The following is a 21778-nucleotide window of genomic DNA, read 5'->3' as shown; positions in this document are numbered from 1 at the left end:
AGAAATGGAAGAGGGTGAGTTTTTAAGGGTAAAAAACCATTTATCTCGATTTCTGGCAAAATTACAAGTTCTATGAAAAAAAGTTGAATAGTAAAATTGTAGATAATAAAAAGATCTACAACTTTTGTACTCACACTTTTTTCACATAACCTCAAAACTCATATGAAACATTTAAATAACCAAGTTTATTTTGTTTTATTTTTATCTTTCACAAAAAACTTTTTTTTTCACAAAATTTGGTGAGAATTCCCTTTTTTTATGTTCTAAACACACTGTAATTTATTCGATTTATTTTTTCATCTTAAAATCGACAAGTACCCTAACATGGAAACTCATATTTTTCGTGATTTTAAAGTTCAAAATTTTGAAAAAAATAGTAAGAGATTGTACATGATTATTAAATATAATTTTCCGATGCGAGTTTTTTTTGCCATTTCTCACAAAATATACCATGGTGATGGTAATACTTTTCACACCATCCATAAGAAGAGATTTCGGCGAACTAAAACTCAACGACTTTTAAAAAAGGCTAATATTTTGACGGGAGAATTTTCTATTGAAAATTAGGGTACTTTTCCGATATAAAGTCAAAATAAAATGAAAAACTTAATATTTCAAATGAAATAAAAAACAATTAGTTTGAGACATAAAAAGGTTAATAAATAAACTTGATTTTTTTGGATTTTCTAAATAAATTTTGAGGTTATGTGAAAAAAGTATGAATATAAAAGTAATAGAACTTTTCTTTACCTATAACTTCGTCATTTAACTTTTCTTCTTAGTACTTTGTTGTCGGAAAGTGATATAAACCATTTCTTACCCTTGAACACTAACACCCTTCGCCCGTAAATTATTTTTCCTTTCATTTTTATCGTATTTTTTTCCTTTTCCAATGGGTTTCACCCAACTATTATTTTTTTGGTTTCAGAAATTATCGACCCTGGTCTAATAGAAAAAGTGTGTTTCGACGAATAATTATAGATTCAAAAAAAAAACAATGTATACAAGTTTTGCACTTTATCAAATTGTTGTTTACGAAGGTACACCAATCTAAGAAGAATTAGCAATGGTAATGGTAATTGTTTTAATATTCAAAACGTCGGCGTCGTGGTCTTTCTTAAGCATACCATTCAACTAAATCAACGTATGACGGAAAACTTAACTTTAAATGCCTTCAAAATGATTTCAACTGTATTATAAGAATTGTCGGTGTTCATATGTCAAAACTCATATGCCTAAACTTGTCGTAACTTCTTAAGACATGTTGAATCTATGAAATTTGCAATTGCTTCACTGTTTTTTTAATCTTCTTCTTCTCTTCTTCTTACGTTAGGACTAGGTCCTGTATTTTCATCAAGGGTTTGTCAGGAGTAGTTGGTATGCTGAGGACTAGCTTTCATACCACCTTATAGGTGATCGTCCAGGAGGTCGAGTTGTGTCTGGTTTCTTTTCCTTTGCAATTTTTTCTAACCGTTCATTTGTCTTTTTAATAATTTCAATCATCATCTATCAGCCATCTTCCATCCACTGCTGGATATAGGCCTCCTCTAGTTTAAACCATCTATCTCTATCTTGAGCTGTATGTATCCAATTTCCTACAATTTTCTTTACATCGTCATTCCATCTTGTTGGCGGCCTGCCTCTACTTCTCTTATCCATTCTTGGCCTCCACTCCAATATAATTTCAATAATCCACGTTTATTTCCTATAATTAAGCTCTTAGTAACAAAATTAATAACTCAAAATAAAAGGTATCGTCGGTGCTCCACTGAGCTCATTTGATCTTGAACTACTTGAATAAATATTTCACTTATTTGTCTAAAAATTCTACCTCGTAATTGTCCTTCATTTTTGGCGTGCCATCATCCCCCATCTTAAACTATACCAGTGTCGGTAAACTTATTAGACAAAGAGCCAAAATATGAACATTACAATTTCAAAGAAGTGAAAGCCAAATTTGTGTTTATATCTCCTTGTTAAGTTTGGATCTTGTTTTTAATGGCATGATTGCAAGTCCTCATCAGTAAGACCTTCTCAGTCTTCACTAAATAGAGTTAATGCTTTAAAAAGATTGTTTGCATATATTTAGAGCCGAAAAGGGAAAGAACACTCTTCCTTCTCCAGGTCATTCGGAGCAAACCATTTGTGTTGCGAATCAACTCAACGCAAAGCATTTGTATTTAAAGTAAAGTAATGTAATTCAAAGCTACCGATGTCAATTTCAAAAGGAGGAAATTTCAACTCGGTTCTTGTAGAATTCAGAGGATTTTTGACAAATTGTAAAGTTGCTCGGCTGTTTTCATATTCCTGAAACCTGCTGAGTAATGTTGCCATCATATTCAAAATTATTGTTTTAAAATGATGTTTATCAAAAGAGAATTATTTTCTTGGGGATGCTTCAGCAGGATTGGAAAGTGATACTATCCTGAGCAGAAATCCTTTCTCTACCTCTCTTTTAACTTGAAGAAAAAATCACCCAATACTGACGGATATGGTGTAAATTAGGGTATTTTTTTAGGTCAAATATTTCTGACGAAAACATTTGAGCTACTCCCATTATTTTCTTTATAGAATTACCAATGTAGCCCTCATCAAATGAGAACCTCCAGCTTCCATGTCGTTTTATTATAACCAAGTTACCGCTTGCATTCACCAAATGGCCAGCCGGAAACAATGACCAGTATAAAGCTCAGAATCTGAGAATTTTAGATATTAGGCAATTAAACGTGGCATTTTCGTAATATCTACACGCAAGTAGGCCTTCAATTTCGAGTATGTGGACCAAAAGGAGGATGATCCTTATCGTTACTTAGAATTCAAAAATAATACAGCGTAATATGTTAATGTGTGCACATTTTTTGGAAACGAATTATTGACACTTCAAGTAACTTATTTTCTTGTATGTTCAAGAAAAACTGAATGAATTATTTTATATTTGACGTGTCAACAAAACAACATTTAGAACTTTCAATCGTTCATTTTGTTTGTTTATCAAGGTTACCTCCTATATTCAAACAAAAATATAAAAAAGGACAAAAAAATGAAATGTAGAGCGACTGAATAGTGTCTTATAAAAATTGTATAATAAATATCTATTTCCAATTTTGGAAAATTTTGATTACTTTACTCTGTATACTCATTAGCTTTCGAACAGTTTCAAGTATTCAATTTAGATGATATTTCTTCTAAGACACAATTGACAAATTAACAAAAATGTCCTTATAAATGTATAGAACTCACAAAATGACAGCAATGAATTCAAAAATCATGACAAACACTTTTTTTGATTGTTTTTGCTTAATCAATTTTGAGAAATTATTGCTGAGAGGAATCAAATATGAATTCAAAAGATCCTATATATTTCTTAGCCACATAGTGTTACGAACAAGTACACGACGGCCGTGAAGCCGATCCTGCCCGGTTATAAAGGAATCCTAAAATTCTACGAAGTCGCTGCACGTTTGATATACTTTTTATAAACAGCGACGAGCAACTAATTTCTAGAATTCTTGAGAATTTCGTTTTGGATATATAAAAGTTTTGTTAGCGGTATTAGTTCAGTTTATAATGAATAGTTTGAGTGCAAGTGAACCGTACGACATAGAAAACCAACCGGTGAATTTAAATAAATTATAGTTAATTATGTTAGTAGTTTTTAGATCTAATTTCTAGAAAAGTCGTTTTATTTATTTGTTTCTTTTTTTTTTTTATTTTCTAGATTTTTTTAGAAATACTTTTTCGATATATAAACGAGTTTATAATGAATAGTGAATGGAACGACATAGAAAACAAACCAGTCAATTTGAATAAATTAAATAAGCTAGTTAAGTATGAGTGAATAATTAATTATTGTATAAGTTACTCAAGTCTAGTGTTGGTGTAGTAAATTGAGTAAAAGACGTTGGGTATAAATTCACCCCACCGCTAGAATTAATATAAATAAATAATAAAAACATTAAATTGGTTCCAGATGCGGGGTATTGTGGACAAATAGAGACAAAAACATGGCTCAGAGACCTGGTAGCCTAAAATTGACGGAACTGAAAGCGGAACTGGAAAATCGTGAGCTGGGAATTTCTGGTAAGAAGAGCGAATTAGTAGAAAGACTCAAAGTAGTACTGGTAAGAGACAGATTTGATCCAGAAGCCATAGTAATACGAACAAGTCCAGGACATAGACCGTGGAACCGGTTCTGTGTAGTTATAATTTATATAATTTTAAAATTTGGGAAATTCGCGGCTCCTCTGACGTTTTTTATAAACAGCGGCCAGTTAATTATGTTATTTTCTTAGAACTAATTTTCTAGTAAGGTTTTTTTATTTATTTGTTTTGTTTGCGAGCTGGAAACATCCGGTAAGAAAAGCGAATTAGTAGAAAGACTTAAAGTGGTACTGTTAAGAGACAGATTTGATCCAGAAGCCATAGTAATACGAACAAGTCCAGGACATAGACCGTGGAACCGGTTCTGTGTAGTTATAATTTATATAATTTTAAAATTTGGGAAATTCGCGGCTCCTCTGACGTTTTTTATAAACAACGGCCAGTTAATTATGTTATTTTCTTAGAACTAATTTTCTAGTAAGGTTTTTTTATTTATTTGTTTTGTTTGCGAGCTGGAAACATCCGGTAAGAAAAGCGAATTAGTAGAAAGACTAAAAGTGGTACTAGTAAGAGACAGATTTGATCCAGAAGCCATAGTAATACGAACAAGTCCAGGACATAGACCGTGGAACCGGTTCTGTGTAGTTATAATTTATATAATTTTAAAATTTGGGAAATTCGCGGCTCCTCTGACGTTTTTTATAAACAGCGGCCAGTTAATTATGTTATTTTCTTAGAACTAATTTTCTAGTAAGGTTTTTTTATTTATTTGTTTTGTTTGCGAGCTGGAAACATCCGGTAAGAAAAGCGAATTAGTAGAAAGACTAAAAGTGATACTAGTAAGAGACAGATTTGATCCAGAAGCCATAGTAATACGAACAAATCCAGGACATAGACCGTGGAACCGGTTCTGTGTAGTTATAATTTATATAATTTTAAAATTTGGGAAATTCGCGGCTCCTCTGACGTTTTTTATAAACAACGGCCAGTTAATTATGTTATTTTCTTAGAACTAATTTTCTAGTAAGGTTTTTTTATTTATTTGTTTTGTTTGCGAGCTGGAAACATCCGGTAAGAAAAGCGAATTAGTAGAAAGACTAAAAGTGGTACTAGTAAGAGACAGATTTGATCCAGAAGCCATAGTAATACGAACAAATCCAGGACATAGACCGTGGAACCGGTTCTGTGTAGTTATAATTTATATAATTTTAAAATTTGGGAAATTCGCGGCTCCTCTGACGTTTTTTATAAACAACGGCCAGTTAATTATGTTATTTTCTTAGAACTAATTTTCTAGTAAGGTTTTTTTATTTATTTGTTTTGTTTGCGAGCTGGAAACATCCGGTAAGAAAAGCGAATTAGTAGAAAGACTGAAAGTGGTACTAGTAAGAGACAGATTTGATCCAGAAGCCATAGTAATACGAACAAATCCAGGACATAGACCGTGGAACCGGTTCTGTGTAGTTATAATTTATATAATTTTAAAATTTGGGAAATTCGCGGCTCCTCTGACGTTTTTTATAAACAACGGCCAGTTAATTATGTTATTTTCTTAGAACTAATTTTCTAGTAAGGTTTTTTTATTTATTTGTTTTGTTTGCGAGCTGGAAACATCCGGTAAGAAAAGCGAATTAGTAGAAAGACTAAAAGTGGTACTAGTAAGAGACAGATTTGATCCAGAAGCCATAGTAATACGAACAAGTCCAGGACATAGACCGTGGAACCGGTTCTGTGTAGTTATAATTTATATAATTTTAAAATTTGGGAAATTCGCGGCTCCTCTGACGTTTTTTATAAACAGCGGCCAGTTAATTATGTTATTTTCTTAGAACTAATTTTCTAGTAAGGTTTTTTTATTTATTTGTTTTGTTTGCGAGCTGGAAACATCCGGTAAGAAAAGCGAATTAGTAGAAAGACTAAAAGTGGTACTAGTAAGAGAAAGATTTGATCCAGAAGCCATAGTAATACGAACAAGTCCAGGACATAGACCGTGGAACCGGTTCTGTGTAGTTATAATTTATATAATTTTAAAATTTGGCAAATTCGCGGCGCCTCCGGCGTTTTTTATAATCAGCGGCAAGTTAATTATGTTATTTTTTTAGAACTAATTTTCTAGTAAACTATAAAAGTCTTTTCATTTATATGTTTTGTTCGTTTATTCTTTAGAATTTTTGAGAAACGAGTTTATAATGAATAGTGAATGGATCGACAGACAAAAACTAACCGTTCAATTTAAATAAATTATATAAGTTAGTTAAGTATTAGTGAATAATTGATTATTGTTTAAGTTAGTTGAATCTAGCTTAAGTTTTTAAAGATATTGAGTGAGTAAAAAATAGATAGAACCATTATAAATATATGAGAAAAACATTACAATAGTAATGAATCGCAATTGATAACAATCGGTAACACATTTCCAATGTATCTGGAAATAACTTATAATTACAATGTTGTGATCATTAACAATACCAGAATTTCCAATTAAAATTGTGTATCAATGTTAAATTATCTACAAACAACATTTATTGTAATTATTGAACATATGAAATAATTGTAACTGATAAAGAAACTACTTCGAAAAATTTAAACTTAATTTTCTAATAAATTTTTTGACTGCAAGGTTGAAATTTGTCTTTCACACACCTTATACTGAAAATGTCAGATTCGTTAGAGATTTTCAATAAAATTCCAGCCATTTTGGACACTTATTATGTGATTTACAATCGAATAAGCGAGTCTCTGTGAAGATTTTTCAGAAAATGGAAACAATTTTGTATGTAACTTGACTTACGATTATAGTTCGGGACGCACACACGTCAAAACCAATAACTTAGGTGGGCAAAAGTCAAGTCAAAAGTTTGCAATTTCTGAGCTTTTTTTATTATTGGTTGGTACGATGTTCAATACAAATATTTCCCGCCATACCGTGTTTACAAATAAACAGTAAATTACTAAATAATTCTTGTCAACACGAGTGCTTAATAACTGGCAATGTGATTGATTAACTTTATTCAATGGCGATTTATTATATGTTGAGCAATTTGTAAATGTACGTCCCGTTTCAATAACAAAAAACTATAGTTGTCCCAAGGATTTGTTTCAACCATCTTTCATATCTTGAAATCTTGCCAAGAATTTTTACGATTTTTTGAATTTTAAGATATTAAGAGAGCCTTTGAAATTCAAAGTTTCTTGTCTTTCACTTTTATTATATAAAAAATATAAAAAAAGGACATCGACAAGCATTTACTTTTAATAAGGCATAAGACAAATCCGACGTTGACAGTAACAAAGCTACTCAGTTAAGAATATGCGGTATTTATTTTTTACATAATTAAGATCTGTCAAAAACCTTTTCACATACATATGTTGATCCAAAACTACTTAAAAACTGTATCGCCAGGTCAGTTATTGCTGGAAATTCTCCTTTTGGTACCAATTTCCAGAAATCTGCAAAATCTAATGAAGAATTTTGTACTTTTGAAGACAATTTGTTAGCAAAAAGGTTTTTCAACGTATCGTGATTTTGCAGTTCAAGTAGCGAACTGACAGTTAACTTCAGAGAGGTCTTAAAGTTTGAATCGGGATGTACCGTGCGCCGCGGGATTTTAAATTTGGTGCGTATTTTTAAACCACACTTGCGCGGGCCACTTAAAAGTCCTGAGGGCCTGGGGTCGAGCTTTATTGAAGAAAATAGAAAAATGAACAAGTTTTACCATCCATAATTTGAAGAATTTTCTAATTGGATCAAACTAATTCTAGCAGATTCGCACCAATCAAAGTCGATAGTTAGATTGTTTTGTATTATTTTAGCCGTAATCTTGGACCCCATTATATATTTATAATATAGTTAAAGATACTCTCTATATTAGGATACGTCACTGATTATTTTATTAAAATGTTTATTTATGAGTCTGGAAAAGAAGAATGTCATTTATATGTTTCACTTATCAAAGTAATTTAATCTGACGATTTTTTTAAGTTATACCTGCACGGTTTTTGTCCATGCTACTATTCAAATATTAACTATACTGGTTTCAATGCAATTAATTATTTCATAATATAGTTATTTTTACACGTGTTTATATAAACACCTGTAATTTATATGTCTCCTGGACGTGATAAATATCTAAACATGTCTATTTCGCTAATCAAGGATAAATTTAGAAACATAATTGAATACAGTGTATACCATTAAAAAAACAATGTCCTTCATTTACGAAAATGGTCCCAGAGTAAGTAGTTGGCTCAACAAACAAAACTCAAAAACTCTGGAAAAAAATATATTAATTTTTTAACGTAATCTCCTTTTAGATCCATTCACTTTTCTCAGCGATCTTCAATAAGTTCGATACGCCGACATTATTGACCACCGAGCCATTTTTTCAATTCTGGGAACAGAAAATAATCCAAGGGGGCTAAATCTGACGAAAAGGATGCAAATCAAACTCTAATTAATTAATTTTGGACTAGCAAAAACGAATGTGTGAGCTCATGCATTGTCTTTATGAAATAACACTTTCTTCTTAGCCAAATGCGACAGTTTTTACTTGATTTCTTCGCTCAAACTTTGCAATACGTTCGCTTAATACTAGCCGTTGATAGTTTTTTCTTTTTCAATATATTCGATGAGAATTATCCCACGCGCATCCCAAATAACTTACCTTGCCTGTAGATGCTTTCTTTGGAGCTGGTTTTGATTGTTCTTTTGTATGGTTATGAAACAGTGCAAAAATTCCGGTTTTATATCTGTGAAAAGTTACCAAACACTCGATGGAAATATCTTGCACACAGCTCTCTCATGTCCAAATTTTCAGTTAATATGCCAAGCACCGCATTTTTTCAAATCCCTACGTTGTCTGCTGCTCGCACACTTTCAGTCGACGATCATCCAATGGATTTTCTTCAACATTTCTGGCGTACGACCTGTCTTCTGTTTAATTCTTATATTGTTTGGGATTTTTTTCCATGTTTACAAATTCAATGAAAACCTTCAATGGTTTCAAACCTATAATGGCGCCAAATAAATACCAAACAACGTGGGGTCTTCAAACTTGAAACAGATGCTGTATAGATTGTGTACTTTTTAATGCAGTTGTATTTTTCAAGCAAACAATGCTATCTCTAGGTCACGCCAGTTACTTCTGGGACCATCCTCGTATCACCTAGGCTGGAACAAATTTCTAACCTAGAAATGATCGAATAATCATCCTGCTGTGACTCCAACTGATTCTTTTCCTTGCTTCAGACATAATTGGATCTGAATTCAATATACAAACTCAATAAAACCTTTCTCGGGTTCTCAAATAAGAGAAAATGTTGCAAGGGAGCTTAAGACCATCTTCCTATTGTATTTTAGTGAAGTGTTATTTTGGCAGTTGCTTTATTCTTCTACAATTCACTGTTGTATGCTTAGGATTATTTCTAGACTACTGTTGTCTTTTCTAATCTTGATCTGCCGTCGTTAAAAATCTATTTTTATCGCTTGAAGGGAAATAATTCTTTAAGACCGAGGAAGTCAGGAAATCATCATCAATGAATTCAACTAGAGCTGACAACGCAGCTTTTAAGTACGGATTAGCGCACTCTAGAATCCACATGAATATTACTGGGCACTTTTATTTCAAAAATTGTATTATAAGGGTGATAAGCTGAATATGAGAAGCAATTACTGTGTAAAATTTTGAGACAAATACACGAAGCAGATGCCTAAGTCGTCCAAGACCTAATAAGAAATGTTCGCAGAAAATTACTCCTAGTTGAGGATCACAGGCCCATTAACTTAGTTAAAGTTATTTCATTTATTAGTGACAAATCTTTTTATTATCCGTTCCATCGATAATAGTTATCATGATAATATATGGCGCCAAAACTATACAGGGTGTCCCACGACGGGTTAAAACTATCTGTATATATAGCAAAATACTTATAGTAAAATCATGAAAATTTCCGGTTCTCTCGAAAGTCGTCTGTAACTTTGTTGTTTTAAATAGAACACCCTGTATATTAATAAATTTTTAAATCTACGTAAAATTTTAGTATAGTATACTTTTGTCTAAAAACTTTTTAATTTTATTATAAAAAATTTTAAAATATTTTTTTACGAGGATACCCTTAAAGATATACAAATGGTTTCTATTCGGTTGCTTTTAGCAAGGTCAGACGTATTTGAATCTATATTGAGAAATTGTTCATTTCATACAGGGTGTCTACAAAAAATGTTCAAAGTTTAACTTCATAAATATCAAATTTCTTTATTTTTTTAAACAGAACCACCCAATTATATTTAATAACGTGATGCTTTTGTTGAGCAGTGTATATAATTTACGTAGATAGTATTTGTAATTTTTACTTTGTCTATAACCTGTTGTTAATGCTAATTACCATATTTTCGTGTGTATCATTTTTTTTATCAAATTACCAAACCACGTATTTTTTTAATCCAATGATTATAATCATTTTAATGTAATCTAACAAAAAGATTATGTAAAATGTTGTTGATTGACGCATATTTTTGTATAAAAGCTTTGTATATCAATCATATAACAAATTATTGTCGTATAATTAGTAGTATTTGTTATTCGCCAAAAATGATTAGTTTTCAAAAAAACTTTTTTAAAATTCGCAAATTATGATAATACCACAAACATTATAAATCATTTTAAGTCGTTGTATGTATATATTTTTAGCCACAAAAGCTATTAAAGTTTTTTTGTTTCGAGTTGGTTATACTCATTTATTTTAAATCAATCTCTATTTTTTTTATTTCTTTGATTCAATTTCATCTTATTATAAATATTATTTATCACTTATTACTAAGAAGACGGACTGGGTCAAACTCCAAGATTTTCCTCCATCTGTTAATTCCACAGAACCAACAGCCCTGTGTCATAATCGATTTTCATATACACTGCGATTAGCCCCATTTAAGTTATTACCACCCTCTACTTAGCTGCAACGTTTCCTTGGGTCAGTCCGAGGGGTTTATCTCAACTATGAATTTTTTGCCTTGTCTGCAGCTGTATGAAAAACCAGACATTTGTATATCTTGACCAGCTCGTCGAGAATTGCTTTTTTATTAGACCCTATCTTCAGGTATCAAGAACAAGATTTTGATAAAAAAAGACTTCTATAAATAGGATTATAACCAAACTACTTTTGCCATCAAGGGGCGTGTTTGATAATATAAAATTAAAAAAGCAAAAAACGTCTAAAGTCTATTTATCAAAATAAAATAGTAAACTAAAACAAAGATCAGTTCGTGATCAGCACGTGAACATCCCGGGTGAAACGCGGCGTGTAATCGTTAAGGAAGGAGCGAGCACCTCATCGCATCATTCACATTTTGATAACGCCATCTAACGGCAATGATAAGATTATAATAAATAAATTTTTAATCTCTGTTTGGAAGAACCAGCCTAATAGACGTACTCACTCTCCCTCACCTCACACGGATGATTTTTTCAATTATATATTTTCAAATATGCCCTCTATTGGTGGACCTAAAACTTACGAACCCACTTTTGTTATAATTTTTTTCTGGATATTACGATGTTTGGTATGATGTTTCCTCATTAACTGTGACTTTTCTTTCAATTTTCACATATTTTCTCAGCTATCACGGCTGTTTTGAACTTTTGTTTCGAATAATATTTCAATAATACCCAATTTTCATGTTTATCGCGATCTATAGTATTTATTATAAAAAACTTACTACATAGTCAATGAAGAAAGTGAAGATTATCAGAAGAAAATGAAGAAATTCTACTCTTCATACAATCAGTTACGATATATATAAATTTTAGATATGAAAACCGATATTACTTGAGAGACACCCCCTGTACATCAACATAATTTGATCTTCCTCGTAAATAAAGTTGGAATTAATTGGTTATCACTTTTGGTTTCCAAATTTGAATTATTTTGATGTATTGTATTTTTTTTTTCGAGGTGGTTATAGTAAAATATAATCAAAATTTAGATAAAAAATTATCAATATTTATTTTTTTCGTATAATATCCAGTTTCCATATAATTCTGTCGGAAATAGCTAATAACGTAGTTATTTATGTTAGAAGTGAATAGCCTTTGGTCGACGAATGTGAATATTAACAAACATATGAGTCAAAAAAATGCCTTAACTCACGATTTGTTTACAATATTTTTTCTACTAGCGAAAATTTTATCAAAACACACAAGTTCGATAGTAATTTTTCTTTACGAAATATATTATACGTTTATTAATATTTTGAACATTTTAATCAGGATTAGAACAAATTAACAAAACAACATACGTATTTGTGTTAAAAATGATTATTACTCCATAAGTTGAAAAATAAAAAATTGCATCAGCGCGACTTGAACCTGGGACTTCTAGCATATAAGCCTCGTAGTCTATCCACTACACTACGGAGACCTTAATAATACGTTTTGTACACACTAGTGCTTAAAAAATATGATTCTTCTCGCAATAGTGCGTAAAGTAAAATTTTACCCACTCGAAAGTTTGTCTGTGGAACGTACTTTACGCATAGTAATAGAAAAAATCTATTTTAATATTCTCAATTCATAGCATTATCAATTGAGAAAGCATTGAACTGATTTCAAGGAATATTATATTGATAAACAGAAAATTTGATAAAATCAATATTAATACCAACTCGAACCGTAAAATTATATTATTGGTCAAGAAAATGAACATCTAAATTGTGGTTATACCGAAAATAATCGATACAAAAAAATTAATTCAAGCAAAAAATGGATTCACTAATATTGCGCAGGTATACTGTAGCTTTCCAAACGGAAAGTTTACTACACCAAAAACTAGTTTATAAAAGTAGTTCAAAGTTGAAATTGACCTTAATATGTGCTACAAGTCTTACGGGAAAACCCCGGTAAATTAATAAATAAAACTAGTTTGATGAAGACGCCCTACAGTTGTTTTGAAAATGATTTCTAGAGAAATCAGGGGCGGCTAATGCATAAGTACTGCGGTGCTACCAAAAAAATTATAATCACATCATTCAAATAAAAATACATAACATTTTTTATCACCAAGTTATTCAGGAGTACACCTAGAAAGTTAATAAATGTAGGTAAATATTTAACAAATCTTGAAAAGGGGCCATAGTCCCCATCAATTGAAAGAAAGGATTTCTGATTAAGATACATAGAAAATACCTCAACTTGCACGAATCATAGAGGCATCACAAGCATTTTTTCCAAATAATATAAAAACGTACTAAAGAAAAAGCTAATGACAATTCTCAAAAATCAACTAAACGAAACATAAAGTGGATTTAGAAAAGGACACAATGTATATGATCATGTATTCAAAATTGAATAATTACTAGAGGAAAATAGAATAAAAAAGTATAGAATGTCTGCTGTTCTTCATAAATATTACCATCGGAATATATATTATCGGCGACTGAGCTAGATTAGAAATTTGGCGCAGTTGGAAGTGACGATTGCGCCAGCTAGCGTTCGCGTTCGTGAATCAAATAGCGGCGCTCTTTAACGTTGTCTCGATCAGGCTTGATACACGAACTGAAGTTGTTTAACCACCCTGATGAGACGTAATAACGTCGAAACTAGTCAGTGGTTACAAACCTTGCCTTACAATGGCCAACCGTTGAGGATGCTGATATCGACAAAAAGGTCGATTGACATCACGCTCTTCAGAGGAGATGTAATTCAATATGCGCCGAGGCATTAGCCAGGAAAGTAGTTGTTTTCTCCTCTGAAGAACGGCAGAATACATTTTCGAAATATTAAATCTCGAAATTATCTCAACTGACTTGGGCCTTCGGACGCTTTGGGCTTGGTTCACCGGCTGCAGTCCACTCAAATTATGATTGAATATAATATAATTTTGGAGTGAAGTGATGGATCTAAGTTTCATCCATTGTCACATATCGATACAAAAAATATGATTTATTACGTGTAAACATATCCAAACACTGGTCTGAATCATCATAGTTGTTTTTGATCGACTGTTAGTAAAAGCAGCACTTTGATAATAGCTTTCTCAAGGACTTTTTTGATGTTTTCTAGAGTAACCACCTCAATTGGACGACCAGAACGTTCACCATCATTGGTATCTGTACGACCACGTTTAAATTTACTAAACCAATAAAAAATGGGTTTTCTCGATCGAGCAGAGTCTGGATAACACTTTTGGAGCCATAGCAGATCTTATACAGTATTTTTTTTCATCAAGAAGCAATGATAAATTACCATACGATATTGCTTAGAATTCATTATTTTGAAAATAGCAAAAGCAGCTTCACTTAAATGGTTGTCACTTGTCACTAATCGAAATGTCATGAAATTTGACATATAATCTTTTGAAAGTTGGTACTCCATAAACGTCAAATGGATTTGACAATGACAGCAGTATCTGTGTGTCAGTCGCATAACTTATTGAGTGTTGTTATTTGTATAAACATTTAGTCAAGGATTCATCACTTCAAAATGAACGATTCCACGTACGAAAACGCCTTTTTGGGATGCAAACTCGGCTTCACAGTACTTCGTGATGATTCAATTGGAAAAAACCACGTCATATATAGCGTTTTGGATTATCGTATAGGAGCCACTTTTTACTTCCAGTGATCAAGCGTTCAAAAAACGGTTTTGCGATGAGCCCGTTGATTTCTTTCCCTTCGGGAACATCATGAGGGACCCACACACCTTCTTTGCTTATTTTCTCCATTTGCTATTAATATTCTTTGACGAATTTGAGAGTTGTTCGAAATTAAAAGTATGTTGAGTAAGCTTTACAAATGAAAACATAAAAACGCAACGGATACAATAGGTCGAATAAAGAAGAAAAACAAATATCTCTAGAATAACAGTGGAAAGAAAAACGGGGATTGAAAGCCTCAGAAAAATATGGTAGAACGAGACTAGGGATCATGCGAGCTGGCGATATGTGATTGAGGATTACATCAAATATTTTTTTAATGGAAATTGACTCTACAATTAACAAAATATTGTTTAATGAATAATTTGTTCAATATGCGAATACCTGAAGGCTATAGAATGATACCTCCTTAAATAAAAATTAATAACTACAATAACTTATAAAGACTATACCATAATTCAATTTTTCATTTAAAATTAATTACCAGCTATGGAAGTAAACATCATATTTAGTTGAGGATTTCATTGATTAGGAACATAAATTATCATGATTATAACACTATACAGGGCGATTTATGAAAAATGCAAGACAAGTTTTTTCTCGTTTGTCTGTAGTCTACTTGAAGTAGTGATCAGTATCAGTGCTATTGTCGTTTGATTTCAATCAATTTTTCCGTACAATCCAACATCTTTAAGAATATCTGGCAAAACACCAGTTGATAAAAGTAGTAAACATGCTAATAGACCACGTAACCTACATCAGCAAAGGCGGGAATAATTATTCTAGGTTTTTACTCCTTAAAGACTTTAGATTAGAACTTAAAGGTTCCTTTAACAAAGTATACCTTCTGGATGATATGAATCTAGAAAAGCTCCTTAAATTCCACACCGCTTTTGTCTAACGAAGGACCAAAACGTATTTTTGAAGTAATGGGGAGAAGACTAAAATTACCGGACTGAGTATGAAATCTGCCACTGCCTGAAGCTGAGAAGACACTACATTTGAATAGGGCAAGTTGGTTTTATGTATTGAAAAGGCGTGCAGAAACTAAATTTTAATTCTAGAGGCTGTCACTATAGACCAAAATCTTTCCCAGGCATATAACTTCTGCTGGGGTGTTCTTCAAAAGTAAAAAAGTGTCGTTCTATATCTTCAATGTGCATATATTGTTAAGTATAGCTTCAATAATGTAGACTTACGATCAAACTCTTTTTTTAGATATAACAAAGAAACAAAACATATTTTTTTCCGTAATCGTACTCAAAAACTAGACCAGACTATACGATGGTGACTGCTTAAGTGTTGAGATGTGGCAACACTGATATGAATAAGACAAATCTGACATTGTCATTATAAAATTTGACATTTTTAATAGTGAACGTACTGATAAAGTGTCAATCGGAATGGAAATCATTGGTTCGAAGCATGCAAAGGTGTATTGACCTCGATAGAGTATATTTTAAAAAGCAATAAAGCCATTTCCAGTTATAAATATTTGTTTTTATTTGTCTATCTAAAAACTTAAGTAGCAACTTTCGTATTTATATATACTACAAACAGCCATTTAGTTTTAATTCCTGTTTGTTAAGTATGAAGTAAGGGTGAAGGTCGATTTGATGTAGTCTATGTATGGTATTTTTTTTAATTACAGAATCAGAGTAATCAAAATAAAATGCTACTCATGAATAATTTGGACTTGAAACTTGACTCGTAAATAATACCCGAAAGTCAACTCATAAATAAAATTATCATTGTTCGTTTATTTCGCAAGGTGGTTTCTTGATATCGTTTGCATCGTTGTTGTGAACAAATTGTCGTCTAAAAAATAAACCAGTTCAAACCAAGAAATGTTATTTTAAACATTCTTTATATTCACATTATTCGTATTATATACCGTAAACGTACAAAATTGTTTGTTTATTATATTTTTATTTTAATAAATAAATGTGCAAGGGTTAGAGAAATGCTTTATTCTCAAAAAATTGTTACGATTTGTAGACAAAAGCTTGTAAAAAACTAAAAAATTAACATAAAAATAACTAAATGAAGGTACAAATTAAATAAAATTTCAATATACAGAATAAAACCACAATAATAGGTAATAGTAATAAGTAATAATTAGTATATGAGTCCATAATAAAAATTAAACCAGTATGCAGCTTGTCCGGAATTAAATATTATTATTAGCATAGTAATTCCAGTAACTATGCCCTCAAATTATTGCGAAATGCGGCAAAAGATGATATCGATTTGATTTCAATTGGCAAGTGATTGCGCATTTTTTTGCATTGTAAAATAATGAGCCCTTAATTAATTCTGAACGTGGAGTAGGTACGTAAAAGTCGTGCTCCACGTTCAAATTAGAGAAGCGTGCTTACGACTTAGGCAAACGGATTTAAAGGTAAATAAAGAGAGAAGCGTCAGAATTTTTAATCTTTTAAAGAAGTGAGCAGCCCTGCTGTTTAATCCGTGTAAATATCTACCAGTTCTCTTTTGTGGATTGAAGATTCGCAATAAGGTCATAATAGACTGTTAAGGAGATGGATAAGTTCTTTGGAAACTGATTTCAGCGCAAACAGGAGGAACTTAATTTTTTAGTTAAGGCGGCTCTATTAAAACTGCAGGCATAAAACTGTGAGGAGGAGATATAGAATTTGATAAGTTGATTTTTTCAACAGCATCTTCTCTTATTTCTACACAATTAGTCCTGACAATTTCTAATTATGTCAAATCATTTTTTTGGACATTCCACGTTTGTTTCTACCATTACCTTTCCATTGGTCTGAGATCGGCTTCCTCTAAACCATGAGACGAATTACTTTCAGGATAATATTTATGTAAATTTTTGTCTGTTTCTTAAAATGTTTTTCCACATAAAAAATAATCTTTGATCACAACAAAATTGTTGATTTTCCTTATTAACCCAAAAATTATAACAGTTTGCTTTACAGTTTTACAACGAGGATGATCCCAGAAATACTTGGCCTAACCTTGAGATGGCGGTAGCCTTGAAGAGGTCTCGTTGTTAAGTATTTGTTTGGCAGCTATCAATAATGAGCTCAGTGAAATTGGAAACGTGAAAAAAAATTGTCATCGTTATATGATACAATACTATTTGGCCTTAGCCCAACCAATGTAAAAGCTGAACTAGATTCTACTCTGGGTGAGACTGCTCCTTGGCCGTACGAAGACCAGCATCGCTGAGGTCGACCAAATGAGGTGAAGACTCCAGAAATGTTGAAGAAAATCCACTGAAGGATCGTCCAGTTATTTTTATTAAATTATTATTCCTAAGCTACAGACACCCTCATTACTAACTATGTACGAAGCCACAAGTACCATATGTTTCAAGTTTGAACACGCCACGTTGTTTAGTATTTGTTTGGCAGCTATCAATAATGAACTCAGTGAATTTGAAAACGTGAATCAAATTTGTCATCGTTATATGATACAATACTATTTGGCCTTAGCCCAACCAATGTAAAAGCTGAACTAGATTCTACTCTGGGTGAGACTGCTCCTTGGCCGTACGAAGACCAGCATCGCTGAGGTTGACCAAATGAGGTAAAGACTCCAGAAATGTTGAAGAAAATCCACAAAGCGGTACTGAAGGATCGTCGACTAAAAGTGCGCGAGCTAGCAGACATAGAAGGCATTTCGAAAAAATGCGGTACATCCCATATTAATAGAAAATTTGAATTTGAGAAAGCTATGCGCTAAATGGGTACCGCGTTTGCTCGATGGAAAAAAACAGCGTCGTTCAGATGTTTCAATCGAGTGTTTGGTAACGTTTCACAGAAATTAAGCTGGAATTTTTGCACCGTTTCATAAACATGGATGAAACTGGGGTCCATCACGATCAAAACAATGGACTGAAAGGAGAACCGGCTCCAAAGAATGCAAAGACCGTTCCATCAGCAAGCACGGGGTCGGTTGTTAGGAATGCGCGTGGGATAATTTTCATTGACTATCTGGAAAAAGGATTAACTATTTTGACGGGATCAAATACAATGCGTGGTAGTGATGAGCGAGACTGGTCTTGGTCTTGTGGTCTTGGACCAAGACCAAGAGCAGCTAAAGACTTCCAAGACCAAATGCGCAAGACCAAGACCAAAACCAAGAGCGACCTGCAAGAGTCTTTTTTTTATTCTTACAAAATTTGTATTTTTATCTCAAAATATCATGAAAGCTATTTGAATTTTGAATAAGTATAGATAATTTACATGAAATTATGTTTGTTGAACAAATTATTTCAGTTAATGAATAAGTGTCAAAATATGGTAACTACAAGGAATTTTTTTGTTTCAAAGTGTATGTATTTTGGGACAAAAAGGAAAGAAAACTATATCATTTCATTATATCAAAGATACCTAAATTACAGATTTTCAGGAAAATAGCTAACTAGTTGAACTTCAACTTAATGTTTTGAAAAATGGTTAATACCTATTATTTTTGATAATAAATCAGAAACAAATTTTACCATAGATTTCAGCGAGATTCGACCATGAATGAAAATTTCATTCTTATTACTAAACACTTTACACTCTAATTTATTTGAATTCGTCGTTTATTTACTTTTACTATGACACTATTACATTAAATTATTTACTAACTCCTACGGCTGCTAGAGCCACAACATATGAACAGCTAAAAAAAATAGACAAACAGAATCGGTTAATATAATAGAACAGAACCAGCTCCACGATCTATGTCAGTAGCTGAATTCGTAGCAATATTGATTTTGCTTCTTCAGAAAAGTAGTTAAGCCATCAGGTCCACGCTTCTCTAGCAGTTCAAAGATCCATATTTGTAGATTCAGTAAACAAAGTTTTTAAATATCAGGACAATTTAGATACGCGGAGGAATGTAAAATGGTTTCAAAGGAAATGTATAATGTGGTGGACTATAACCTCTTATTATACTATTCAGTCATGATTTTTTGGTACCTAAAAACACGTAGGTAATGTTGAATATTTAACTGTATTTACTAAATTAAAACATCAGTAATGATTTCATTGTTACTACAAAAAACAATTATTATTGTTTAATTGAAAAATAAATTAGATCCGGTATCAAACATTCCACTTAAAAGTTTGAAAATATAGCGTTATCTTATCACCATGCGTGTTAACAAATCTAATTTCAATTTATTCCTAAGTTTCGTATTTACTTAAATGATTTCAACTTCTATCAAAAAATTTATTAGCATTGAAAAGAAAACTTGTTTTTCTACGTAGTTCGGTAGTAAGCTGTAGCGTGGGCATTTTGATCAAGGTCAATGATCAATTTTTTCACAAACAAATCTTGTATGTGCATCCACCACTCGGACAAATTTCTAGTCTATTCAGATCCCTCTGGATAAACACCTTTCATACGCTTGGCGAGTAACTAGATGACGTGAAAATTATGCCGTCACATGGAGAAAATTCTCTCGTTTTTGAGTTATAGGACATCAAAGTTGCATTAATGACAAAAAAGATAACAGAATGTTATTTTTATTTGATTCTATGTAAAGTAAGCACAATTCATGAGATTCAACAAAACTTTTATCGTGTAGTGGAGCTAGACAATGACACACAGGGATCATCTTCTTCTTGTCTGTCCACAAATTATCCAGTGGGGCTCTTTCGATGTGGTACAGTACGCAGAATCCCTTTTCGACTTTGGATTTTTTGGTTAGTGAAATCTAAAATGAAAATTATCTGTCCCTTATTCATTTTTTTCGTTATTATTGAATCAGCTAATTTATATTCGATAACAAAATGGAGAACATAAACTAGGATTTTATTTGTCGAAAATATCAGCAAATTTAAGCACAACACATTTCCCAAGTCCTTAACTTTCTACAGCCCTTTTTTGGTTTTTATTTCTCAATAAATTCATTCTTATTTTCGCCAAATTGTTATGTTTAGTCCCTCTGGAAGAATTTGAGTATCATCTTTATCTGAATTTTCGACTTCCTCCAGCAGCAACTGAAATTTGTTTCTCTCTAAAAACATCAGACCTGCAAAGAGATCGAAGCTACTTACCCATGAAAGTTTGAAGACATTATTTCTTTTTGTATAAACATTGGTAATTCGCAGGTTTTAGAAAAACTTGTACGCTTTCGCGAGTCACACAAGGTGGAGGGGAAACCGATGAGTCATTAACACTTTGTGCTTTAAGGATCAACTTAAATAATAAAAACAATAAAATACATCCGTCGTATGAAATCTTTTTCATTGGATCTGACTACTCTTTTCAAGCAAGATAAGTTTTAGTGTACTGCATTTCAATTTTGATCAAATTACTTTTATTTCTGTAAAAATTTCAAAATTCGTCTTCTTTGTGAAAACATTTGAAATTTACGTCGCCCTTCAGCCTACTAAACCTGCTGGTGAACCCACCACTGGATTTATTGAGACCAGAATACGCCTCCATGGTAATAACCTAAGAAGGAAAATGTTCCGAAGACGAAGAGAGCGATTTGCAGATTGCTGCTTTGAAGAGCGGAGTGATTAGGGAAGTGATTCCTTCGTGATCTGGGGTGCAGTTTCTATAGGAGCACTGAATGATCCTGTGTTCTTTCGAAGAGGTCTTCTGTGCTCACGGAACTAGAGGTTTAATGGTCGATGTATATATCGAGGAGATTTTAGCAATTCATGCGGTACCTTACGTCGACTGCATTGGAGACGAATTCACCTTTATGCATGATGATGCGCAAACCGCAAGATTACATTACAGAAATCGGTTTTCGGGTCAACATACAGTCCCAAAATCCGATAGAACATATATGGGATGAGCTAAAAAGCAAAATTCAAGCTAGACTCGATCACAGGGCTCATTTTTGTAGTAGAACAATAGTTCCTCAACATCTTACAAGAAACAATAGCTAAATTGATTAGATCTATGCCTAATCCTAGAAGAGATGTTATTAAAGCAAGAGGAGGTCACACTCATTATTAAAAAATTAAGTGTTAAACATAAGTCGAAATAAGTTTTTATAAATTTATACTCATATTAAAGCATATTTCTTTTGTTGATCTGATGA

The 21778-nt window shown here is 32.3% G+C and overlaps 1 protein-coding gene across 1 annotated transcript in view; it reads left to right on the top strand.

Moving 5' to 3' along the window:
- The first annotated feature begins 4062 nt into the window (after positions 1–4062).
- Positions 4063–21778, top strand: part of LOC130895393 (uncharacterized) — a 35074-nt gene continuing 17358 nt past the window's right edge. The window contains exon 1 of the mRNA XM_057802642.1: positions 4063–4080. The gene's annotated coding sequence lies outside the window, so the exon portion shown is untranslated. The remainder of the gene's footprint in view (positions 4081–21778) is intronic.

This window comes from Diorhabda carinulata, chromosome 6 (genome assembly GCF_026250575.1).
Source record: "Diorhabda carinulata isolate Delta chromosome 6, icDioCari1.1, whole genome shotgun sequence".
NCBI classification, from domain to species: Eukaryota; Metazoa; Arthropoda; class Insecta; order Coleoptera; family Chrysomelidae; genus Diorhabda; species Diorhabda carinulata.
This window is presented reverse-complemented; position numbering and strand designations above follow the sequence as displayed.